Source organism: Ranitomeya variabilis, chromosome 5 (genome assembly GCF_051348905.1).
Source record: "Ranitomeya variabilis isolate aRanVar5 chromosome 5, aRanVar5.hap1, whole genome shotgun sequence".
Lineage (NCBI taxonomy): Eukaryota > Metazoa > Chordata > Amphibia > Anura > Dendrobatidae > Ranitomeya > Ranitomeya variabilis.
The window spans coordinates 88,543,788-88,571,626 of NC_135236.1; the positions used below are offsets into that span (position 1 = coordinate 88,543,788).

The following is a 27,839-nucleotide window of genomic DNA, read 5'->3' on the forward strand; positions in this document are numbered from 1 at the left end:
GGGAAACAGGCACAAGAGGACACAAGGGGACTCCGAGGTCAGAGTAGATAGGGACGCACAGGGAGACAGGGCTGCAAAGGGTCAGGGGAAGACGGGGCACAGGGATTACGAGGACAGGATAGATGAGGAACACACGGTAAGAAAGGGGACAGGGGAGACTTGAGAGCAGGGCAGATGGGTCACACGGGGACAAGGGGCAGGTTATGCATGGGGGTGCAGGAGGACTCAGGGCATGGGAGATGGGTAGCATTGGGGGACCAGGGGAGGAAGGACAAGGTGCATACGGGGGCCCGGAGGAGCACAATGACCTGAACCTGGGGACCTACGAGGACATGGGGCATGGGAGAGCAGGGAGGAAACGGAGCTGGTGTCACAGGGGGCCGGGGACACTGGGGGCCGAGGACGGCGACACACGGGCAGCAGACACACCTCACTGCCGCCGATCCCGTACACCTCCATGTTCATCCCCGGATCCTCCAGATGGCTGAGCCACTGCGGCATCCCCCTCCTGGGTGGCTCGGTCCATGCGCCCCCTGCCAGCTCCAGAGCCACCTGTTCCTGGTCCCAGCAGCCGCTACAGGCTCCGCCAATATGGCAAGTTATCAAATATTCTATAGATAGGTGACTGATTACTTGTTTTTAATGGACATCTCCTTTAAGGTCAAAAACATTTGCAGTATTAAGAGGTTACCAGCCAACCTCATTGGTTTTGCACATTAAAATTGAGAGTGGGTTAAGGATACAGATCCAACGCTGGTGTCTTTGATGATTATTAGGGTTAATTAAAAATCAATCCATTATAAATACAAGAATTGAGATGTTTATTTAAATCATTTTGATCGATTGAATTACAATCCTTTTCTGTGAATGCTAGCTGTGGATTACAATGGTAATTGTTGAGGGTAGAGCAAAGTACTGCAGTGCGCTGGCGCCGGGAAAGGTCAGAGAGGCTCGGCGCCTGCGCACTGCTGTACTTTGCTCTACCCTCAACAGGGCAGACAAAGTACGCCTGCGCAGGAGCCGCGGCAGGAGGAAAAGAAGAGGATGTCATCGCATGAAGATGGGAGGCGCCGGACCGCTACATCCATCGGACCCGAACTGGGACCACCCCTGGGTGATTATAATCTAACTCATTTTTCTTACCTTTCAGGGTACATCGGGGGCTTATCTACGGCATTCAGAATGCTGTAGATAAGCCCCTGATGCCGATGGCCGCAGATCATTCTCGAATTTTGGGGTGACAGATTCCCTTTAAATTCTCCACATCCGAGAAAATGGGATCCCACTCTGATCAGAATCTGATCAGCATGACTGGACCTTTGCTCTCGGATGGAGAACATATGGTTGTCTGCACATGCCCTAAGAGGTGGGTGGCATTGGTGTGGATGATAACAGGATCAGATCTGGAATACAGCTTTAACGCATTTCTCATAAGCCTTATGCCATCTTAAAGGGGTATTTTGACCATCAACAGCTATAGGTTATCTACAAGAAGGGTGATAAATGTCAGTGGGGATCTGACCAATCATAAAAGCCGGTGTCATGAAACTAATGGTGTACACTTGTAGCAGTTTCGAGGAAATAACCAAAATACTGGATTGTCTATAGCCCCAATTTCCATCCAAATGCCAGTAATGGTGAACAGTATTAATATCGTTCTCCCAGGTCGGCGTACATACTAATCATTTACTAAAGTTCAAATCTCTTTTGCTATTAGGGGTAAAAACCTGTGCAGGATTCCCCTCCCCAGAGGAAGCGCACTGATAGCAAGTATGGGGTGTAGAATTGGCCCGATTGAAGAGAAACATGTGGCACAACATCAGATCCATAGTAAGTAGTATATGCACACCATTTATCTCCTGCCACAAACTAAGAAGATGCAGTTCTGGAAAATGTGAAACTGTATCTGTTGTACCATATGCAATATTCTAATTTATTTTTATGCACAGCCTTTTAGTATTACAGATTTAAATGATGAAAACGCCTCATATAGCATGGCTGTGGCATGTAATTGGCTCCTTCATTAAATGATCACAGACCCCTGAGGAAGCATTTGTGAAACGTGTGTTGAGTGTGTTATGTTACCTATGACGACCACTTTTGCAACTATCTCCATGGTTATTTTTCCTCTTGATTCACCCAAGAACACGTTGAATATGTCTATTGTGTTGGAATACATATTACTTATTGTTTTTGTAATTCTTTTGTAATAAAGGTTTTTCATTTTATTTTTTATTTTTATTATCTTTGTCCTGCACTTCATCAGTTTTGGTTTCTTATTAAATGAACAAAGAAACAAAATCACCACAAAAATGCCCAATTTGAGCCTGGCATCAGCTAGATATCAGATTACCGGTGAGGGGAGGTATTTAGTACTACGCTCCTATCCTTATGAGAGTTCATTCAGAAATCATTTTTTCTTGTACGAGTTCTATCTGCAAGTTTTTCACGGACAGATCTCGTACCGATTATAGTTTATGGGGCTGTTCACATGGAAATGTATTTTTGTGGTCTGAGTGGTCCACACAAACTTGTCCCATATTGATCCAAGTCTTGAATTAGACGTACAGTGCAAGTCTATGGGTCTGTGGAAAAAAATCGGACAGCACTTTAATATCCATTTATCATGGACTGTTTGATTGGAGAAGCCTGGGAAACCTTGGTGCAATTATACTATTTATTCATTGCACCAAAATCCCTGCAGTTTTTCTTTAAGAGCGTCCAGGCCCATTTTATATTACAGGCTCTTATTCTTTCCTGTCTAACACTGAGCTCACTGTTGGTCAAATTATCAGCCGGATGCTTAGACCTCAGTGTTTAATGAGCGTCAGATGATAACCAGGCAGGAAATGTTCTTCCATTAGATGCATCTGGGGCTCCTATTTTGGTTCATATTATTATTATTTATTATTATAGCGCCATTTATTCCATGGCACTTTACATATTAGTATTTTCAATCAACCATGTTCAATGCTTTTATGACTTTCCTAATCCTATTCGACAAAATAATTGACAAAAGCTTTAGGCCATAATCCCATATAGTGCAGCATGGGAGATAGGGGTGAACATGAGAACTGAACTATCATCATCAGTGTCAGCCTAATGGCAAGTTATTGGCTTCAAAGTCACCTAAAAGCATTTATTGTCTTCTGGTTTTAGGGTCGACAATCAAAACCTGGTCCAACCAAAGATCATCCAGTCAGTGCCATAACACAAAGGTCAAGACCCAAAAGTAGAGGTGATGCAAATGTACTCATATATGTCATTCCATAGGCCAAGAAAATGGTTTGTGGCACCTGAATAGGAGAAGAAGTCCCATCCCTTACCTAATAGCATCTCCAGCTCTTCTTTTGATTAGTCGGACAGGTACAATGTCATGATTGTGTAGCGCCCCCACTGCCGCAGGGCCGAGGGGTACCCGGTACCGAGTCTCTGAGTCTCTGCTCTGGGATTGTCACGGTGGCTAGACCCGGCCCGTGACCCTGCTGAGGGGCGCCCAATGGAAGGTGTGGATGGTGGTGGTAGTGCGGTGCAGTGCTGGTCACAGTAAATAACGAGGACACCAGGTTGCAGTCTCTTTACCTCTTTACTGAAGGTCTCTAGGTGTCCACTCCAGGGCACTGTTAACCAGGCTGTCTGAGACCGGCCGGTCCGAAGGCACATCAGGAGTCCCCTTAACAGGTGGGAATCAGCGTCTACCTTCTAGCGCCTGTGTGTTGTAGTCCTTCCCTGCTGAGCACCCCGGGATAGTCCTCACAACTGATTCTGTCTGTCTCTGATGCTCGTTCTCTCCGTCCCCCAGATGATATGGTTGGGACGCACCCGTATGACGGGGTAGGCCTGGAGTTCTTCCGGGACCCTAGAGTCGCCCCTCTCCCACAGCTGCCTCCGTTGTCTGCTTAGGTGTTTTGGGTGAGACAGCCAACCTATAATTGGCTGTCCGGCCGTGGTTTGTAGTAATGCTTAGAGTCTCTTACTTGCTCGGCGTTCCGGCCACCGACTGTTTGCGCCTCAGTAGGATGTTGCCTCGATCTTACAGCACGACTCCTTCTGGTCCTATCGCCTCTTTGCTGTATTCCCGTTTTCTCACTCAGCACAATAAACCTCGCTTCTTGTCCTCTCTTAGGAATCTGTCAGGATCCCATCCCTGACAGGTCCTCTCTCTAGCTCTTCCCAGCTACTTCTCCCTGTCTTCCTGTCCAACCCCCAGTTTTACCAGAGTGTGAGGAGTGGCCTACTAGATAGAACCACTCCCCCTGGTGGCCGGAGTGTGAAGTGTAGTGTGAGTTTTACCTGGTCAGGTGAACTCCTTTAGTGCAGTCAGACGTAACATCACTCCCCTTAGTGGCAGAGCGACATTACTGCAACGACCAGGACTCTGGGGCGCTGCACTTGCAATATAATACACCAGGCCCGCTAATCAAAAGAAGAGTCCAGAGTGCAGTCAGCTAAGAGATGGTAGGCCCTCCTCTCGTGCTATGGCCATAGACCAGTGGCAACCCTTCCAAACAAGCCATACCAGTCTTTCTCTAATTATACTGCCATGAAGTTAACTATTTAACTTGCCGTCTTAAGCTTTTTAATTCTTGGGTTATATACAAGTGGGCATCAACAACCAAATATTTGTTATGGAAGCATGGAAGCAGTAAAGATGTACTTAATTTTTCACACACTGTTTCTGCATTTTGGACTCGTTTTTGTTAAATGAATAATCTCCCCCCTCTTTTGCTTCTGCTCACCGGGCCCCAGGGTATAATAATGTACTGTGCGCTGACAGTGCACATCTTGGCGCAGGTAGCTTTCCTTGCACTGCACAGCCATCAAAACAGAATGGCTGGGCAGCTCCAGGGCTTCTTCCTCCTCTTATGAGATGTGCTGGTGATGACGCCTACCTGATGCTGTCCTCCCGTATGTCTGCCACTCTCTAGGGTAGCAAATTTTTTTTTTTATAAAATAAATTAAAATGGGTGTGAGGAGGGGGGAGCAAATGAGGATGAATTGAGACTGGGGGATGGCATAAAGCAAGTGATTATGACAGTATTACCTGTATACTATATACAGAGTGTTAGGAGTCGAGTTCCTGCCGCTGCACAGGGGGAATCTCGAACCTTGTCTGCTGTGGTCTCTCATTCTGCATCAGCCGCAGTGGAGCCTGCTCAGCAGAGACGTCGGTCCCAGCGTCTCGCTCAGTCTGGTTCTGTTCAAAGGGTTACTGCTGCCTTTCCAGGCTCTGCCATTGTAGCCTGTACTGATCAGCGGCGAGCAGACGTCTCTGGGACTAAGTCCTGCTTTTCTCCTTCTGAGCATGCCTAAAGCAAGACCTCTCAGTGGAGGTCTGGGGTCACATGCTCAGGTACTGCAGTAGCTCCTATTGGTCCTCCAGGAAGGTCCTGAAGTTGCTCAGTTACTGTAGCAGTTCTCATTGGTCCTCTAGGAAGGTCCTGAACTTGCTGCAGCTATAACAGGTTCGCATGGCCGCACGGCCATGCTCTAGTATACACTTTATGTTTATGTTTGTGTTGTGAGTGAAAGTCGCTCTTTAATCATCCCCTCCCTTGTGTTTGAATGCTCGCGTAAGGAGGATGACTTGTTACCAACATTAGTACACAAACAGTGTCTATTGCTGTGACCGCCAGTGCGGCGCCGTGCGCTATCACCGCGCTTTCCAAACCCAAGTCTGGGTGGTTAGTGGCGTCCGTCAGTGCGGCACCGCATGCACTCTCGTGCTACTTTATTATTAATTCCATTACGTGCGGTACTGCGGCCCTGTGACGCAACAGGGTTCGCTTCATTCACACAGGGTGATGCTAACCCGTGTGTGTATTCTCATTGTACTGCCATATAGTCCATCATTGCTTAGCATTAGGTTCCATCTCTGCACGGTGGACCCCAGGCTGCTAACGCACCTTATTCCTTTTCTCTAATTATTTGGTGCGTTCCGCTAGCCCTAACACAGAGCTCCTGTGTGTAATGTCACTGGCGATCCCTGTATTACCTGTACACTGACACTATATACTGTATACTATGTACACAGCACCTGTTTATAATGGCACTTATGGTAATGTTAGTATTGGGTTTTTTTTTTATTAATGATCAGTATTATAGTATTCGGTCATTATGTGGTGGTAATATGTGGTCTGATCATGGTGTGGCAATATTTCTTTCTTGTATGTGGTATTATTCGGTCACTATGTGGTGGTAATATGTGGTCTGGCCATGGTGTGGTGACATTTGTTCCCTGTATGTGGTATTATATGTCACTATGTGGTGGTAATATGTGATCTGGCCATGGTGTGACAGTATTTGTTCCTTGTATGCAGTTTTATTGATAATTTTAAAAAATGTATGTGACACATGCCCTTAAAGAAAAATAAATAAAACTATACCTAAAAAGAGTATTGGGTGTTTAAAAAAATGTTTAATAGGTTACAGTAGAGTAGGGCACTGCCAAAAGATATTATCTTGTCGTGGTGGCAGGTCTAAAAAAATGTTTTGGCCAAGTCAACAGCTAATGACTAAGTATGTGATATAGTGTTCAATGGGAACTGTTAATGTGTGATTGGTGAGGACATGGTGCAGAAGCGAAGTTTTTCCCTGTCTAGTTATGAAGCAACACTAATTATGAATCAATTTCTCCTGATTTTTTTGCAAATGGAACAGACAACAGGTAGAAATGATAGGCAATTAGCAAGACAACCCCTATAAAGGTTCTGCAGGTGGTGACCACAGACCGTTTCTCGGTTCTCATCCTTTTTGGCTGTTGTTTTGGTCACTTATGCATTTAGTTTCTCTGTAGTGCAGCTCATGCAGGTTGGCACATCAATGCGAGCTGTGGCAAGAAGGGTAGCTGTGTCCATCAGCACAGGGTCCAGAGCATGGAGCAGATACCAGGAAACAGGCCAGTACAACAGGAGACATGGAGGGGGCTGTAGGAGGGCAAAAACCCAGCAGCAGGACCGCTACCTCCTTCTTTGTACAAGGAGGAACAGGAGGAGCAGTGCCAGAGCCCTGAAAAATGACCTCCAGGAAGCCACTAACATCCATGTGTCTGCTCAAACTGTCAGAAACAGACTCCATAAGGGTGATATGAGGGCCTGACATCTACAAGTGGGTGTTAAGCCTACAGCCCAACACTGTGCAGGGTGATTGGCATTTGCCATAGAACATCAATATGACAGATTCGACATTGACACACTGTGTCCAAAATGAATGAGAACAGATTCAGCACTGAGCACATGTGACAGATGTTACAGAGTCTGCAGACGCCATGGAGAATGTTCTGCTGCCTGCAACATCCTCCAGCATGGCCAGTTTAGCAGTGGGTTAATAATGGTGTGGGGAGGCATCTCTTTTGAGGACCGCAAAGCCCTGCATGTGCTAGCCAGATTGCTATTAGGTACCGGGATGAGATACTCAGCCTTGTGAGGCCATATGCAGGTGCAGTGGTCCCTGGGTTCCTTTTGATACATGAAAATGCTAGGTCTCATGTGGCTGGAGTGTGTCAGCAGTTCCTGCATGATGAAGGCATTGATTCTATGGACTGACATGCCCATTCCCCAGACCTGAATCCAATTGGGCACATCTGCTCCCATGCCTCCTCTTGATCATCCAGATGGTCATTGTTCAATTTCAAATGGGCCTGGAAATGTGTTGGCGTAAGCAGGGGGGTGAGCGTGCCTTGTAGGATTTTAATTAATGACAGTGTAGTGTGATACTAATGGTATATAATGCTTAGGACTGTTGTCCCTGCTCTTTTCAAGCCATTGACCAGGTTGATTTGATAGCAGCCGTCAGCTCGTCTGCATTGTTGGGTCTGGTGTCTCTTATTTTCTTCTTCCCAATACCCTATAGATTATCTATGGGGTTAAGGTCAGGCAAGTTTGCTGGCCAATCAACCACAGTGATACTGGTGTTTTTAAAACAGGTATTGGCACATTTGGCAGTGTGGACAGGTGCCAAGTCCTGCTGGAGAATGAAATTTCCATCGCTAAAAAGCTTGTCGGCAGAGGGAAGCATGAAGTGCTCTAACATTTCCTGGTAGATGGCTGCACTGACTTTGGTCTTGATAAAACACAGTGGACCTACACCAGCAGATGACATGGCTCCCCAAACCATTACTGATTGTGTAATGACTCTATATAATATATGAATTTCACTTTTTGCATTGAAGAACTGAAATAAATTAACTTTTTGATGATATTCTAATTTTGTGAGAAGCATATATATATATATATAGAGAGAGAGAGAGAGAGAGAGATTCAAAAAAGAGGCAGCACTCCATTTGTTCAGTGAAAAATGTGGAAGGTTTAATCGACCCACATAGCCGGGCGACGTTTCAGCTCCATCTGAGCCTTTATCAAGCAGTGAGTAACCATACCTTGTGTCTATTTATATGTGTCTCATCAGGTAATACATTAGTTTCAATCATAATTTACATTCAATTAATACTTTATAAAACATGTGCATTATGCTCCATTTTTTTTTTAACTTTGCACCAAGTGCTTACATGTAAAGTGCCTAGTGCTTCTGTGCATTAAAAACAAGCTACATAAAGCCTCTCAGATTCTCCTGATTTGTAGCTCATTACGTTCACATCACATTGATAATATATATCTTATTATTGATTACATTGTACTTAAAATTAACCACTCACCCCAGTTATCATGTGGATCCATGGAGGACGCCATACATATAAGTCGGCATTCACCGCTGTTCAGTGCGCATGTCACAAGCGCATCATCACAGAGGAATGCCATACCAGCCAATGCTCTAAAAACCGCCATATTTGTAGTGGCTACTTTATTTCTTAAAATCTGTGTTTCCAGCGCTTGCGCAATAGCGCGAATTAACGCCATATCAACAAGGAACCTTTATATTTACAAATTCCATTATATTAGCTCTCGTGCAGTAGCACACATACCTTGGCTTCATTATTGTATTGAAATTCTAAAATTACCTTTTATGGCTATTAGGAGTTTTTTTTCCATTTATTTAAAGCAGAATGGATTCATCACAGAACCAAATATACAAAAAGAGATATTTATTGTTATCATATACTTTCTATATATAAGCAGACTTTCATGGACTATATATGATGCTTTAATGTATCTTGGCTCCACGGACGATAGCGTATTCTAGCCATCCCCGTGAGTCAATAGAGTCACTCCGCCCCACTATTTTCCCTCCGGACCAAAGTGTTGCAGCCGTGGCATCTATATGATACAAGCATCCATGTCCTGGTTCTATAACACATATCTAATGAACAGTAGAGACTTTCAATCCTTTTTTTATTTTTATTCAATGAACAATCCACTCTAGTTGTAATAATAACCCAATAGCCCAAAAAAAATTTTTTTATGTGTTTCAAAAAATAATAATAATAAATAGCACAAAATGGTAATAATAATAGTGAAATCTTTATCCTCCATGATGCCACATTCTCTCCGGGGGAAGTTTTTTCACAGAGACTACCATCTGAGGGGCAAAAAGCAAAAAAAGATAAAATAAAGTTATAGATATATAATATATCCAATATAAAACATCAGAGCCCCATTTATACATAGAGGGCAAGGTCAATACATACCCCCCTATAACACCGTATGAATTTTAAAGTCTACGTTTAATCCTTTTGGTTTGAGTGTGTTGAGCTCATAGATCCACTTGAGCTCCTTCTTTTTTAGGATCTGTTCCCTATCACCACCCCTCCTCTGAACTGGGACCACATCAATTATTCTGCATTTCAGATCCCTCTCATGGTGATTACTTTCCACAAAATGTTTGGGGACTGGGAGGTCCATTCTTTTCTTTCTAATAGTATACCTATGCTGGTTCATCCGAACTTTAAATGCACATATTGTTTCCCCAACGTATAAAAGATTACATGGGCAGGTCAAAAGATATACTACATGATCTGTGTCGCATGTCAGGAACTCCTTTATTTGATAAATTTTTCCTGATTCTGGATGCTCAAATGTAGGGCCTTTTATCATGTGAGTACAATTGACACAGGACAAACAGGGAAAACAGCCCCTTTTCTTTTTGCCCGTTAATGTCAATTGGGAGTTCCTTATCAATGGCCCAATATCCGATTTCACCAGATAATCCCCTATGTTTTTACTTCTTTTGTATGAGTATAGTGGTGGCATTGTAAACTCATTTACTTCCGGGAGACATCTCCCTAGCATTCTCCAATGCTTTGAAATGATATTTTTCACCTCCCTACTTTCCTCCACATATGTGCTAACAAAGGGGACCCTGTTTATCCGTTTTTTATTTGTATTTTTTGTAATCAATGTTCTTCTATCTTTCTTTTTTACATCTTCCTTAACAGACCTCAGAAGTTTCTTAGGATACCCTCTCACTGTACTCACTGTAAATTTCCTTATTAGTGACTCCAATGCCTCATCTACATCTTCCTCTTTTTTGACTATTCGTCGCACTCCTAGCAATTGGCTCAGTGGTATTGACTCAATGATTTTACGTGGATGTTGACTGTCATATATTAACAAATTATTTCTGTCTGTTTTTTTAACGAAAAGTTTTGTAATCAGTTCATTATCCTTTTGTAGGACCAATACATCAAGGAATTGCATTTCTTTTGTTGAAGAGACTAATGTAAACTTTATGGTCTCGTCTATGGTATTGAGATATTGGTGAAACTCATCCAGCATTTAATTTGTTCCTGTCCATAGGAGGAAGACGTCGTCTATGTACCTCCACCACACCTTAACATACTGGAAGTGGTGGGATACATAGACGAAGCCCTCCTCCAGGACCTCCATAAGCAGATTAGCATATGATGGGGCCATATTGGCCCCCATCGCTGTGCCTCATTTTTGTGTATAAAATGTGTCACCAAAAAGAAAATAATTCCTTTTCAAAATTATTTCCAGTAGCCTTAATACAAATGCATTGCCTTTCATTGTATATCCAGCTGAAGCCAATTTTTCTTTTATTGCATTTAGACCCCTTATGCGATCAATAGAAGTGTAAAGAGAGACTACGTCAAATTACGCCATAATTACCTCTCCATCCAATTCTATATCTTCCAGTTTCCTTAAAAAATCTGTAGTATCTTTTATATACGATTTGCCTTGTTTCACAATGGGGTTGAAGATTTTATCCCAAAATATACCCATTTTATTAAATATAGAGCCCACCCCCGAAATTATGGGGCGCCCCGGTGGGTTATCTAGCGTTTTATGTATTTTGGGGATTACCGTATATACTCGAGTATAAGCCGACCCGAGTATAAGCCGACCCCCCTAATTTTGCCACAAAAAACTGGGAAAACTTATTGACTCGAGTATAAGCCTAGGGTGGAAAATGCAGCAGCTACCGGTGAATTTCAAAAATAAAAATAGACACTCCATACCATTCATTATTGCCCCACAGCTGTACCATAGAAAGCTGTGCCATATAGTGCTCTGCACCGTTCATTATTGCCCCATAGCTGTGCCATATAGTGCTCTGCACCGTTCATTATTGCCCCATAGCTGTGCCATATAGTGCTCTGCACCGTTCAGAATTGCCCCATAGCTGTGCCATATAGTGCTCTGCACCGTTCAGAATTGCCCCATAGCTGTGCCATATAGTGCTCTGCACCGTTCATTATTGCCCCATAGCTGTGCCATATAGTGCTCTGCACCGTTCAGAATTGCCCCATAGCTGTGCCATATAGTGCTCTGCACCGTTCAGAATTGCCCCATAGCTGTGCCATATAGTGCTCTGCACCGTTCAGAATTGCCCCATAGATGTACCATAGAAAGCTGTGCACCGTTCATTATTGCCCCCTAGCTGTGCCATATAGTGCTCTGCACCGTTCAGAATTGCCCCATAGCTGTGCCATATAGTGCTCTGCACCGTTCAGAATTGCCCCATAGCTGTGCCATATAGTGCTCTGCACCGTTCAGAATTGCCCCATAGCTGTGCCATATAGTGCTCTGCACCGTTCAGAATTGCCCCATAGCTGTGCCATATAGTGCTCTGCACCGTTCAGAATTGCCCCATAGCTGTGCCATATAGTGCTCTGCACCGTTCATTATTGCCCCATAGCTGTGCCATATAGTGCTCTGCACCGTTCATTATTGCCCCATAGCTGTGCCATATAGTGCTCTGCACCGTTCAGAATTGCCCCATAGCTGTGCCATAGAAAGCTGTGCTGCTGCTGCTGCAATAAAAATAATAAAACACATACTCACCTCTCTTGCTTGCAGCTCCTCAGCGTCCCGTCCCGGCGTCTCTCCGCACTGACTGATCAGGCAGAGGGCGGCGCGCACACTATATGCGTCATCGCGCCCTCTGACCTACACAGTCAGTGCGGAGAGAGAGAGACGCTGGGAAGATGGAGCGGCGCCCGGCGTGTGGAACGCGGACAGGTGAATATGACATACTTACCTGCTCCCGGCGTCCCGCTCCTTCCCCCGGACAGCTGGTCTTCGGTGCCGCAGCCTCTTCCTCTGTCAGCGGTCACCGTTACCGCTGATTAGAGAAATGAATAGGCGGCTCCGCCCCTATGGGATCCACTCCCATAGGGGCCGAGCCGCCTATTCATTTCTCTAATGAGCGGTCCCACGTGACCGCTGACAGAGGAAGAGCTGCGGCACCCGAAGACAGTGTGACGGGCAGGGGGAGCGCCAGGAGCCTCGGAAGCAGGTAAGTATGCCTCAGCGCCCTCTCCCCCTCACCCGCCGACCGTGACTCGAGTATAAGCCGAGAGGGGCACTTTCAGCCCAAAAATTTGGGCTGAAAATCTTGGCTTATACTCGAGTATATACGGTATATATAACATTGGTGTCCTAGGTGTTTCAACCCATAAATACTCAAACAGTTGTTGATCTATAATATGCATATTTAATGCTTCCTTAAGACAAATTTCAATTTCTTTACTGATATTACATTTCGGATCTCCATCCATCCTGCAATATACGTCTGTATCAGCTAGTTGTTTACGTACCTCTATCATATACATACACCTGTCCATGACAACGACAGCACCCCCCTTGTCCGCGGGTTTGATGATGATGTCGCCGTCATGGACAAGCTCCTGCAAAGCCAAATATTCATCCTTTAGAATATTAGGGTGTCTATATATTCCCACATTATTATTTGTTAATGTTTCAACCTCCATTGTGACCACTTTTTCAAAAGCATCTATAACTGCCGAATTCACAGGTGGAACAAAGCTACTTTTGTTTCCAAATTCCATAGCATCCATATTAAATTCACTAGTTCTGTTTTTAATGACTATGTCCTTTTTGTGAAACCACTCCTTTAGTCTTATTGTCCTAAAAAAGCGTGCTAGGTCCAATTGTAAATCGAACCAATCCATGTGTGAACATGGACTGAATGACAGTCGTTTACTTAGTACAGATACCTGCATATCAGTCAATTCCTTGCGGGAGATATTCACTACGAGTTCTGTTCCCGCTTCCTGAGATTCAATTGTCTCTGTGCTTGTTGTTGTGATTTGTTCCTCTCTACTTTCTTTTTGGTTCCTGTGATGGCGTTTGCCCCCTCTCCTTTTACGTCCTCCATTCCACCTACAATGTCTATGGGAAATAAACACATTATTAGTTATAGAGTCACTGATATTCAGATCATTTTTTCTCTCCAATTGACCTCTTTTCTTCCAGGGCATTTTAGAGTTATCAAATTGCCAGGCATACACATGACCAGTTTCATAATCCCCAGTGTCTCTGCTCCAATTTTTCTTTTGGTTTCCTCCAGATCACCCCGAAATTTGCACATATCCTTATCCACTTTTTCCTTAAACACAGTCCATTCCTCCATTTTCAGAATTTCCTGTATTTTTGTTTCATATTCTCCTATACTTTGTTGTAATTTCTTAATATCTCCTTGTAGAAATTCAATATTTAATAGCATCACATCCATGGCATATTTATTAGAGATCATAGTAAATCTTGTGCAGAACGTGGGATTGTCCAAAAAAAGGTTTGGTCTAATATTAGATCTAAGTCCTCTTGGGATTTTATGTTCCCTATAGTATTGCCCCAACGTTGTTAAATGTAACTGCAAAGTAATTAAACGTCTAGGGTCATTTTCATATCTTTTTTTCATTTCAATAATAGACGGTGTTTTGAGGAAGGCAGCATCTCCCATGACGCCATTAAGTATGCGTTCCTCATCCTCCAATGTATAGTTGAAAACCCAGGTTCCATAGAATTTTCATTCATGTTACCAAAAAATGGCTTAAAATAGTTGAGTACACAGATAATAAAAATAATTTTCGGTGTGCAAAAATTTCCGGACATAAACATAGTAGAGAAAAGGAACAGCACAACACTTATTACTTATCTTCGGGTGCAAGGCCCCAGGCAACCAGTCCAGCGATTGCACCAGATTCACAGAGATTCAAAAAAGAGGCAGCACTCCATTTGTTCAATGAAAAATGTGGAAGGTTTAATCGACCCACATAGCCGGGCGACGTTTCAGCTCCATCTGAGCCTTTATCAAGCAGTGAGTAACCATACCTTGTGTCTATTTATATGTGTCTCAACAGGTAATACATTAGTTTCAATCATAATTTACATTCAATTAATACTTTATAAAACATGTGCATTATACTCCATTTTTTTAAAACTTTGCACCAAGTGCTTACATGTAAAGTGCCTAGTGCTTCTGTGCATTAAAAACAAGCTACATAAAGCCTCTCAGATTCTCCTGATTTGTAGCTCATTACGTTCACATTGATAATATATATCTTATTATTGATTACATTGTACTTAAAATTAACCACTCACCCCAGTTATCATGTGGATCCATGGAGGACGCCATACAGGGGCGTAGCTAGAGCTTTTGCCGCCCGGGGCTGTTCCCGAGTTTGGCGCCCCCCCCCCCCCCTAGAACGTATGTGATTTTCACACTTAGTCATGTACCGACGAGCTCCTCTCCCTTAAGCTCCCAATGTTCAGTGAAAAACTGAGAGAAGCAGAAGAGAAGTTCGTTGTTACAGGACCATGAGTATGAAAATCGCATATGATTGACGTGTCCATGTGTCGACGACTGGAACCTGCAGAGCTGAATCCTGACATTGCAGCTTCTGAATTCTCACAACGCATGCACTGCACACTTTTAGGATTCTCCCTTGCCGGTGGACAGTCATGTCAGCACAAGCATGTGATTTGTATACTTCTGACCACATTCCGACTAGACGTGCCCAGCCTCTCTCAGCTCATTTTCATAGAGTGAGGCCACACATGTCTAGTCAGCACGTGACCGCATGTATGTAAATCGCCAGCACCAGAGAATCCTGACAGTGTGCAGGGCGCACTGTGAGAACTCAGAAGTCTGCAGTCACAAAGAATGACTGCAGACTCATTACAAACCTGGACATCCCCTTTAATGCTCCTAACATAAAAACATGAGAGTTAGTCAGTATCACAAATAACATTTACATCCAGGTACCTGATAGATGACGTCGCCTCTGGAGCCGTTCTCCCCATGTTGAGTTTTCTCATCCACAGCTGTCTCTGCAGACTTCCATCTTCTCCGCTCTTTTGCAGAAAATCTCCACATGATGCCCTTAAAGATACAAGTGTCATTATAATGCTCCTGAATAAAAAATTTCCCCTCACTATATTGTCTGCATAAAATATGACCCCCACACTGTCTGTCTTATGGTACATGCTCTTCACACTGACCTCCCCTTTCTATACCGGACCCCTCTTCACACTGACCTCTCACACTGTGTCCCCCCTATAGGGCCCAGTATTTAAACTGTACTCTCTCATCACACTCCCCCTCCTTGGTATCCTGTCCCCTCCTGGCTGTGCCCTTACACTGTCCCCCATGATACGCATGCACACATCCCAACACCCTCACTCCCCGTACTCTGTCCACATACGTTTTTCACATCGCTACTCATACTGTGTCCGCATACATTCCCCCGTTTGACCCCAAGCTGTCTGCACCCATCCCCCATACTGTTTCCTCATATATGCCCCCCCATCTCCCCCTTTGCTCTTCATTTTGTGTCCTCAGATCTCCCCCACACATTAAATCCCCCCATCCCCATGACAAATCTCCCCCCACACACAATAAATACCCCATCTCCACTCACATTAAATCTCCCCTCACAATAAATCCCCCCATCTCCACTCATATTAAATATCCCCAATCCAATAATATATCCCACTATCCCCACTCACATGAAATCCCCCCCACAATATATGCCCCCATCCCCACTCACAGTAAATCCCCCCCCACAATATATGCCCCCATCCCCACTCACAGTAAATCCCCCCCCACAATATATGCCCCCATCCCCACTCACAGTAAATCCCCCCCCACAATATATGCCCCCATCCCCACTCACAGTAAATCCCCCCCCACAATATATGCCCCCATCCCCACTCACAGTAAATCCCCCCCCCACAATATATGCCCCCATCCCCACTCACAGTAAATCCCCCCCACAATATATGCCCCCCATCCCCACTCACAGTAAATCCCCCCCCACAATATATGCCCCCATCCCCACTCACAGTAAATCCCCCCCCACAATATATGCCCCCATCCCCACTCACAGTAAATCCCCCCCCACAATATATGCCCCCCATCCCCACTCACAGTAAATCCCCCCACAATATATGCCCCCATCCCCACTCACAGTAAATCCCCCCCACAATATATGCCCCCATCCCCACTCACAGTAAATCCCCCCCACAATATATGCCCCCATCCCCACTCACAGTAAATCCCCCCCCCCACAATATATGCCCCCCCCACAATATATGCCCCCATCCCCACTCACAGTAAATCCCCCCCCACAATATATGCCCCCCCCCCACAATATATGCCCCCATCCCCACTCACAGTAAATCCCCACCTGCACCTTCGGTGTCTTCAGCTCCACTGGAGCACTTACCACCGCTCTGTGTCTCCTGGTCGATCTGCAGCTCCTGCTCTGCTGCGCAGGTGAGTGACGTCAGCAGCGTGATCACATGACCTGATCACGCTGCTGGCGTCGCTCTGACCCGGCAGTCAGAGCTTCAATTGTACTCGCATCACAGATACGAGTACAATTGAACACTGGGAGCCGGCGCGCCGCAGCTTCTCTGTGCCGGCTGTCAGCTTGACAGTCGGCACAGAGAACAGCTGACTCCCAGTGCGGGGGGTGACAGAATGCAGCCGCCGGGGGAGACACTGCGGACCGCCGCTTTAGGTGGCCCGACTGCGCCCCCCTGCCGGCTGCTCCCCCCTAGATACGCCACTGACTCACCCCCGCATTGTGCCGCCCCCCCGCATTGTGCCGCCCGGGGCGGACCGCCCCCCCCGCACCCCCCTTCCTACGCCACTGACGCCATACATATAAGTCAGCGTTCACCGCTGTTCAGTGCGCACCCGAAGATAAGTAATAAGTGTTGTGCTGTTCCTTTTCTCTACTACTATATATATATACTAGCTATTGAACCCGTTCTACGCCCAGGTGGCGAGCATTTATATTGGTATATGGCCTCCATCCTGTCATGTGCTGCTCCATCCTGCATCCCCATCCTGTCATGTGCTGCTCCATCCTGCATCCCCATCCTGTCATGTGCTCCCATCCTGCGCCCCCATCCTGTCATGTGCTGCTCCATCCTGCATCCCCATCATGTCATGTGCTCCCATCCTGCGCCCCCATCCTGTCATATGCTGCTCCATCCTACACCCCATCCTGTCATGTGTGTGCCCCCATCCTGTCATGTGCTGCTCCCATCCTGCGCCCCATCCTGTCATGTGCTCCCATCCTGCACCCCCATCCTGTCATGTGCTGCTCCCATCGTGCGCAATCATTCTGTCATGTGCTGCTCGCATCCTGTGCCCCCATTCTGTCATGTGCTGCTCCCATCCTGTGCCCCCATTCTGTTGTAATGTGCTGCACCCATTCTGCCTGTTCCTGTTTCCATTCTGCCATATGTTGCTCCCATCTTTCTCTCTCCGGCTCTACTGCCCGAGTGCGGCTGTGCTGAGTGTGGGTGGCTGTGCTGAGTGCGAGCGGCTGTGCTGAGTGCGGGCGGCTGTGCTGAGTGCGGGCGGCTGTGCTGAGTGCGGGCGGCTGTGCGTGGCGGTGGTGAGTCCGGGCGGCTGTGCGTGGCGGTGGTGAGTGCGGGCGGCTGTGCGTGGCGGTGGTGAGTGCGGGCGGCTGTGCTGAGTGCAGGCGGCTGTGCTGAGTGCGGGCGGCTGTGCGTGGCTGTGCTGAGTGCGGGCGGCTGTGCATGGCTGTGGTGAGTGCGGGCGGCTGTGCGTGGCGGTGGTGAGTGCGGGCGGCTGTGCGTGGCAGTGGTGAGTGCGGGCGGCTGTGCGTGGCGGTGGTGAGTGCGGGCGGCTGCGCGTGGCTGTGGTGAGTGCGGGCGGCTGTGCTCAGTGCGGGCGGCTGTGCTCAGTGCGGGCGGCTGTGCTCAGTGCGGGCGGCTGTGCTCAGCTGTGCTAAGTGCGGGCGGCTGTGCTCAGTGCGGGCGGCTGTGCGTGGCTGTGGTGAGTGCGGGCGGCTGTGCGTGGCGGTGGTGAGTGCGGGCGGCTGTGCGTGGCGGTGGTGAGTGTGAGTGGCTGTGGTGAGTGCGGGCGGCTGTGCTGAGTGCGGGCGGCTGTGCTCAGTGCGGGCGGCTGTGCTCAGTGCGGGCGGCTGTGCTCAGTGCGGGCGGCTGTGCTCAGCTGTGCTAAGTGCGGGCGGCTGTGCTCAGTGCGGGCGGCTGTGCGTGGCTGTGGTGAGTGCGGGCGGCTGTGCGTGGCGGTGGTGAGTGCGGGCGGTGGTGAGTGCGGGCGGCTGTGCGTGGCGGTGGTGAGTGCGGGTGGCTGTGGTGAGTGCGGGCGGCTGTGCTGAGTGCGGGCGGCTGTGCGTAGCTGTGGTGAGTGCGGGCGGCTGTGCATGGCGGTGGTGAGTGCGGGCGGCTGTGCGTGGCGGTGGTGAGTGCGGGCGGCTGTGCGTGGCTGTGGTGAGTGCGGGCGGCTGTGCGTGGCGGTGGTGAGTGCGGGCGGCTGTGCGTGGCGGTAGTGAGTGCGGGCGGCTGTGCGTGCCGGTGGTGAGTGCGGGCGGCTGTGCGTGGCGGTGGTGAGTGCGGGCGGCTGTGCGTGGCGGTGGTGAGTGCGGGCGGCTGTGCGTGGCGGTGGTGAGTGCGGGCGGCTGTGCGTGGCTGTGGTGACTGCGGGCAGCTGTGCGTGGCGGTGGTGAGTGCGGGCGGCTGTGCGTGGCGGTGGTGAGTGCGGGCGGCTGTGCTGGGGGCCTGAGCAGGCGGGGACACCGGCGTGCTGTGGGGGTCAGGTGCCGGAGTCGCCGCTAGCTCAGGCCCCCGGCACTTGCTATATTTACCTGTCCCCCGTTCCACCGCTCCGTCTTCCGGGTCCTCTGGCTGTGACTGTTCAGTCAGAGGGCGGCGCGCATTAAGCGCGTCATCGCGCCCTCTGAACTGAACGTCACAGGCGTCCGCGCTTTCCGGCGCCATTTTCTTGAAGACACGCAGTGTGTCTTCAAGAAAATGGCGCCGGAAAGCGCGGACTGCGCAGGCGCCGATTCCGGGAGCAGGGGGACATTCATGGCCCGGAATCGCGTCGGTGGAACGGGACAGGTAAGTATTGCATACTCACCCTCCTGGCTCTTCCCTGCTTCTCCGTTGGAGATCGCGGTGTGCATTCAGCGCTTATGCATACCGCGATCTCCTGGGAGCGTCACTCTGTGGGGTCCAGACTGCGCCAGCGCTTGCGCTTGCGCAGTCTATAAAGGCTTCGGACAGAGTGACGCTCCCAGCGTTATATTATAGATATATATATATATATATAATACAGCGCCGTGAATTTTTTTCACATCACAACCACAAACGGAAATGTATCTTATTGAGATTTTATGTGATATACAAACACAAAGTATTTGTGAAGTGTAAGGCTGGGTTCACACTGCGTTAGTGTGATCCGTTTAACGGACTACATTACACCGCGGCATAACGCGGTGTAACGTAGTCCGTTAACGCCGCCATTGAATGCAATGGCGGACGCATCGCTAGCGCACGCCCACAATGGGCGTGCGCTAGCGATGTGCCGTCATTGAGTGACGGACCCTGAGACGCGGGCTGCAGCGTTTCCGCGTCCGTCACTGCTAGCGCAGATAGAGCGGGATGCAAACGCCGGCACTTGCGCTAGCAGCAGCCCGTTAGCGTATGTGCTGAACGGGCTGCTGCTAACGCAGTGTGAACTTAGCCTTAGGGAAATGATACATGATTTTCTAAATATCTGAAAAATATAAATCTGAAAATTGTGACGTGCATTTGTATTCTGCCCCCTGTAGTTTGATACCTAAATAAAATCCTGACTGAACACAAGTCACATGACTAGGGTATGAATACTTTTTCAAGGCACTGTACATATATATGGCTTTCGATGGGAATGGATGCCTCCATCGTACACTACCAGCTAATTAAAATCTTACTTGGTTATATGATGCTAACACAGGTACAAGGCTGGTTCAGAAATTAGACTACAGAACCTGTTAGGTTGTGTATCTATATTTTCTGGTCTTCAACAGATTATTTTCATCATCCTGTATTTTTCTGCTGTGTCGCTATCATGAGTAAGTATTCCTCAATATGTCTGCAACAGATTTTTCATCCTATATGTGTCAGATCCAAATTTAGCAACCGATCTATCGCTGCCAACCATTTTTATTTTTACTACCTAGATTTTGAGTAGTACCAGGGAGTTCATTTTAAAGGGAATTTGTAACCCCTCAGGACATTTATGACCTATTAATATGGGCATACAGGTGATAAAAATGTTACAGTAATCCTACCTGTATGCCTCATATTAACGGTCTTGTTGTGGAGAAATGTTATATTCTGTCTTTATGTTAATGCTGCGGTGCCTGCGGTGCCTGGAAGAAATCCCTGCCTCCTGTCTTCATTGTAATGCTTACCCCCTCCCATCAGCGTCAGTTATGGCCCCTGAATCCCGCGCCTGCGCCCTGCACTCCCTCAGAAATACATACCTCATCCTCCCTTCTGTGGGCACTGCTTTCAGTGATCTTCTGTGCAGCCACTAGCGACTTCCGCTCCAGTAACCTCCGGTGTGCGCGCCGATAAGGTGCTCTCCCCACTTCCTTCCTGCATAGTCATCACCATGTACACACGGTTCCTAGCAATGGCTGTGCAGGGAGAAAGTGGGGAGAGCATATTATCGGTGCTCACACTGGAGGTCACAGTGACTCACCAGCGCCTGCGCAGAAGATCCCTGAATGCAGCGCCCACAGAAGGGAGGATGAGGTATGAATTACTGAGGGAGTGCAGAGCGCAGGCGCGGGATTCCGGGGCCACAACTGACGTGCATCGAGGAGGGGAGGGGTAGTATTACAATGAGGACAGGGGGCAGGGATTACTTCCAGGCCCCGGAACCTGGAAGAAATAATTTGCATAAAGACAGAATATAACATTTCTCCACAACAATCCACCATCAATATAAGGCATACAGGTAGGACTAGTGTAACATTTCTATTAGAAAAGAGCATATACTCTGTAATAAGTAAATAAAATGAGTAAACATTAGTAGTGCAAGTAAATAATAGAGTACTTAGTTAATGTTATTTTGATCAAAAAAAGCATAAAAGCCATCCCACCACTACAAGGTGTGGGATCAGTCGGGATGGTCCATGCATACAACGACAGGGATGGGGAGCCATGCATACAACGACAGGGACGAGGGAGCCATGCATACAACGACAAGGACATGGAAGCCATGCACACAACGACTGGGATCGGGGAGCCATGCATACAACGACAGGGATGGGGGAGCCATGCATACAATGACAGGGATAGGGGAGCCATGCATACAATGACAGGGATGGGGGAGCCATGCATACAATGACAGGGATGGGAGAGCCATGTGTACAATGACAGGGATCGGGGAGCCATGCATACAATGACGAGGACCGGGGAGCCATGCATACAACGATAGGGACCGGGGAGCCATGCATACAACGACTGGGACTGGGGAGCCATGCATACAATGACAGGGACGGGGAGCCATGCATACAACGACAGGGATAGGAGAGCCATGCGTACAATGACAGGGATGGGGAAGCCATGCATACAATAACAGGGACCGGGGAGCCATGCATACACTGACAGGGATGGGGGAGCCATGCATACAATGACAGGGACAGGGAGCCATGCATACACTGACAGGGACAGGGAGTCATGGACACCAGGATGGGAATTGGGAGCCATGCACCATGCATACAGTGACAGGGACCGGAGAGCCATGCATACAATGACAGGGACGGGGAGCCATGTATACCAGGATGGGAATTGGGAATCATGCATACAATGACAGGGACGGGGAGCCATGCATACCAGGACAGGGATGAGGGGACAATGCATACCTGGCTTATATTCGAGTCAATAAGCTTACCCAGTATTTTGTGGCAAAATTAGGTGCCTCGGCTTATACTCGAGTATATACGGTAGGTACATATGTAAACAGTAATCCCAAAGATGTGATAAACCACAGTTAACTAATATTTTAAAGGAGGGAGGCGGCAATCACTTTTTCACTTTTCACACAGGGCCCTATAGGTTTGGATTTCTTTTTCCCTTAATAATAAAGACCTTAATTTATAAACTGCATTTTGTGTCTACTTGTGTTATCTTTGTCTAATATTTAAGTTTGGTCATCTGAAATATTTGAATGTGACAATCATGCAAAAGAATAGGAAATCAGGAAGGGGGCAAACACTTTTTCACACCACTGTATGTAAGTACACAAAATATAACACTGACACAGATCCATTTACTCTTTTTTCAGCATGATATGGATATATTTGCTCGAGGTAATGGGTTACCTATTCCATTTCACAGATTTTATTGTGAGGAAACACAGGTACCAAATGTCAGTGCAAATAGAGTATCACCAGGCCTCTCAGTGAGTATCGTCATTTACCAGTCACCTGGGGTCATGGACATTACTTCTTATTGTTTCCATTACTTGGAAATGTCTGAAAATCACATCTAGTTAGTGGGTTGAGGGAATTCTTTCCACATGGTTTTCTAATAAAAGCGGATTTGCTTTTTGTGGATGATTGCTGGATGAATATTTTTATTCTGAGAGGCTTTTGCTGACTGGAAATATGTCTTCCTGTGGCATAAGAATTGAAGGAAGCCCTCTCTTGACACCTTCCTTGTTCTGGACATGAGGAGCGATTCTTTGAGGAAGGCCCGGCCCTTGCTAAATTTCAGCTCCTCTCACCTTCTATAGCCTTGAGAGTATTTATAAAAGCCTCTCTGTGACGCATTTCTATCCGGAGTTCATTAGCTTCCCCTCCTTTCTGTGTTTCCTACTCAGTTCCTGACATTGTGCTCTATTGGATACCCCCATTAGTTCTTGGATCATGAGCTTTTAATCTTTGTCCAGACCTTGTGTGAGATTAGCTTGGTCATCACCCTGAGGAAGCATCTTGTACATCACAGCTTCTCAAACTTTTTCTACAAGAAATGTTGTGATGGCCATGGTCATGGTCATAACTAATAAAAGTGCGCTGTACTCTATTTACCCCCAACCTGAGAAAATCACTCCAAAGTGACAGTCTCTAAGGGTCTCCTTCCTGTCTAACATGCTGCCCACTGACTATTGGCAAGTGAAATCCGTCTCTAGCAGCAGAGAAAATGAGACGGACTACAGGAAAGGCTCTCCTGTGTGTCAGAATGCATACAGGCAGTCTTTCAGTTAGGGGCAGGCAATCCATTGGACAAAGTAAAAACATGCCTTGCTATCCTTGGTCAAAAAAGCAGATGAGCATGATCCAGACTTTTTTGCCCAAGGATTGCAAGGCATATTTTACTTTTACCAATGGACCCCTTAGTGTACCCTTTTGTGTATAGAAATCTGACCCACAAAGCTTTTACCTGCTCATTTACGATAGGTGTGCCTATGATAAATATGATAGATATGATAGATTAACCCCGGGTGTGCATCCAGCTACATATTTGAAGCCTATATGACAATACAAGAGGTCAACGACAGAAATAATATGTCAGTTACCAACACACATAATTAGAACCTTCTTATATTCAGCAATTCACATAAAACAATGTTCTCTATTTATAAGCTGATGTCGAGTTAAAGCAGTTTCCTTAATAAATTCGAATTTGGAACACTCCTGCCACTATTGCACTGTCTCAGAATAGGACAGAACAGCATGTCTCGGCCCCAGACTTGCCCACCCCACTGTTTCCACTAATGACCTTCCTGCCATCATTACTCCTCCTAAATAAGGGCCATTTCAGACTGTACAAAAGTTCAGGTCTTTGATAAGAATACACCCGTACGTCTCACATTATGTCTCATTATGTACAACTCGGGAAGGAGAGAGGATGTTAAGTTCACCTCCACCCAAACATAGAGAGAAAAATGATATCCCACAGCCATCCACATCAAATTCAACATAGGTTTACATAGCAGACACCTTGGAAAAATACTGATTTTTGAGAAAGGGTTAATCACTTCATCCTTGGTGGTCTATGGCATAAAGGAGTTTATATTATGCAGATGGTGTAGGGCAGTGATGGGGTTATTGTCAGCATCCTTTATCATCTAGCGAAAAGAAAGGGTTAATGTTTGCATCTCTGTTGGCAGTGAATAGTTTAATGACACCATCTCTGGAGGTCTAAAACAATAAAAAAAAATAAAGGGGTGCTCCAAATCACAAATTAATTAAGTGACGTCAGTGAGCGGGGCTGCTCTCTGCATGCCAGGTATTCTTCTTACACTGTGAAATGACAGTGCGCTCTCTTGTTGACTCATTACTTCTGATCTGAGACGGCAAGAGAGCGCACTGTCACTGTGCATATTGTGTCAATTATTTACCGAGTTTACATCAGAATTGACAACCAAAGCATGGTCAAAGACTAGTCCCGCCCCTGAATGGACGGTTTATTTCAGGGAGGGGGGCAGAGGCTTTGGCAGTGACAGCAGTCTCTCCCCCCCAATGATGCTTCGTTTGAGTATTAGTAATACTCAAAAGAATCATCGTCAAACACACAATCGTCAGCGTTCATCAGTTTGTGCGACGCGGCGGTTCAGGTAATAAATGCTGCGTGCGCGTGCCCCTGCACATACCCTGCCTGCACTTTTAAAGGGCCTGTGCACCTAAAAACCACAGACTTTTTTTTTTTAAATCTTCCACTTCTATCTCTATCGTCCACACCAAGGACCCATCAGGGATTTCCCCGATGCCAGGCCAGTCCAGGTTAATAGCGTTATTTTAAATAACCAGTTCCCTTTAGGCGTTCTACCTGCCCTATGATTGAAAAACTCATACTGGGAGGAAGGGGCCATAGCTGAGGAACAGAGAGGCGCCGAAATAAAAAAAGATTCAGGAGAACAGTGACATTTACACCAGATAAAACAATTTCACATTATAGGGAAATGACAAGTCATTCTCTTTAACCCATTAGGCCTCATTTTTCGATCACCAAAGAGTATTTTAAAATTATAATGCTGATAAAGATTGCTGCTACCAGTAAGTCGGTGGAATTGTCCATGCCCTAGGTTCTTCATCTCTCATGTACTGGTATAAATGAATATTTCTGAATCATCTGCCTGATGAGCGAGAAGTGAGAAAAATCCTTTCTACGCTGATCCTTATTATCATTAGTGCTGCTTTATCTAAACAAGCCGTATCCTTCCTGCGAGAGGATGAGGATGTTATTCATCAATTCCCTCCTTTATAGCTTTGCTTTCATTTCTCTCCACCCTGTTCGCAGGAAGACGTGCTGCTGTAGATAATAGCCTCATCTGCTGAGTTTCCTTTAGTATATTGAATATGCGTGAATCCGATAGAGTTGTGCGCGATAAACTTGTGCAATCAGATCCATAAAGTCTGTTATCACCGGGGACGAGACCAGATTACTGCTGGAAATGTACAGACATTCGTTAGGTGGAAAGACTCTGATACGTCAATGCTGAGATGGTTTATATTTCTCACGTTCAGATCACAAATTGGTTTTTACACCAATTTTATCAAAACCAAATTCAACTGCTATAGCCGAATGGTTCGGATCCCACCAGTAAGTATAAATTCTAGATGCTTGCTTATTCTTTAGCTTAAATCCCGCTTTCCTAATGTATTTTCTATTTGTCTAGGTGACCACCATTGGAGAACTTGAAGTTACCTGTTCACTATTAATCACAGAAGAGTCATATCTGCTATACAGTATACTACTCCTCCATGCTGCTCATGCTTGGTAAAGATCCATGCCAATCAGGTATCAGGAAGATGAGACGCTGGCAGAATAAATCCAATGGTTCCAGCTGAAAAAAATGGACAAGACAAGGAGGAGAGGACTGGAACAAGAAATATTAGTATGCTACGGGGCAGCTGAGTAGTGAGGTTTTAGGGATCTATTGTGAAGTGAATGAAAAAAGGCTTTATAGTGAATTAAAGGAAACCTGTCAGTAGGATCAACCCTTCTAAGCCATCTATGCAGGTCATAGAAAGTGTAGTAAAATTATACCTTAATATTTGTAATCTGATGTCTTGTTCTCAAGAAATCCATGGTTTTTTAATATGTAAATTAGCTGTTAAGAATCTGTCACACACCGGTCCCGAGTCCCGGCTCTGTTCCCTTCTCTCCATCCGCTAAACTCTTTTGTGCTCCACATCGGGCTTTATAAGTAGCCCAGCCAGCTCCCAGGCCATCATCTCCATGGGCCAATATAAGGCCTGCTCAGTACCTGCCTGCGGTCACCACGACCTGCTCACAACCTGTCTGCGGTCACCACTATCTGCTCAGTACCTGTCGGCGATCACCAGGACCTGCTCAGTACCTGTCTGCGGTCACCATGACCTGCTCAGTACCTGTCTGCGGTCACCATGACCTGCTCAGTACCTGTCTGCGATCACCACTATCTGCTCAGTACCTGTCTGCGATCACTACTATCTGCTCAGTACCTGTCTGCGATCACCACTATCTGCTCAGTACCTGTCTGCGGTCACCATGACCTGCTCACAACCTGTCTGCGGTTACCACTATCTGCTCAGTACCTGTCGGCGATCACCAGGACCTGCTCAGTACCTGTCTGCGGTCACCATGACCTGCTCACAACCTGTCTGCGGTTACCACTATCTGCTCAGTACCTGTCTGCGGTCACCATGACCTGCTCAGTACCTTTCCGCGGTCACCACGACCTGCTCAGTACCTGTCTGCGATCACCACTATCTGGGGTCATCTGAAGGCAATTGTCTATGCTGTGAAGACACGAGATATGCAGCACCTGAAGCAAATTTTCTTGTGAAATTCTCAATAAGGTTGATGTGTCACATGACCCTCTTCCCATTGAGAAAAATAAAGTTGAATCTAAAATGGCCAACTAAAAAATGGCCGCCATGGTCACCACCCATCATGAAAAGTTTTCCCCCTCCCATATACTAATGTGCCACAAACAGGAAGTTGATATCACCAACCATTCCCGTTTTATTTAGGTGTATCCATATAAATGGCCCACCCTGTAGATATCCATATGGGCTTACTGTGAAAATTGCATGGTGGGATCCTACAAAGCCCATCATAAAGCGGACCTTCCACCATACAAGTGTAACACCCCAGGTAACTGGTTGTTACAGTGATGTTGCCTTCCTTTCGGGGAGGGCGATATCATGCGTGGAGGCAAGGAGGATTCTCTTTACCAGGTAAGCACACACATGCAACACATTCTGAATCCAGACCAGGAGGGGGAACTCAGGACTCGGATTCAGGGGAGCTTCCCTCAGCTTTAAGTATCCTGGTCTGGAGGAGGAGTTAGCCAGTTGGAGCGAGAGAGCGGAGGAAGCGAGTTGATCCAGGAGGGACCTAGGAGAAGGA

General features: G+C 46.7%; 1 long non-coding RNA gene across 1 annotated transcript; it reads left to right on the top strand.

The window, feature by feature from the left end:
• Positions 1 to 1,710: 1,710 nt before the first annotated feature.
• Positions 1,711 to 26,228, top strand: LOC143773365 (uncharacterized). The gene is made up of 3 exons (XR_013215154.1): positions 1,711 to 1,830; positions 3,160 to 3,238; positions 26,122 to 26,228. It is a non-coding gene; the product is annotated as an uncharacterized LOC143773365 (long non-coding RNA).
• The last annotated feature ends 1,611 nt before the right edge of the window (positions 26,229 to 27,839 follow it).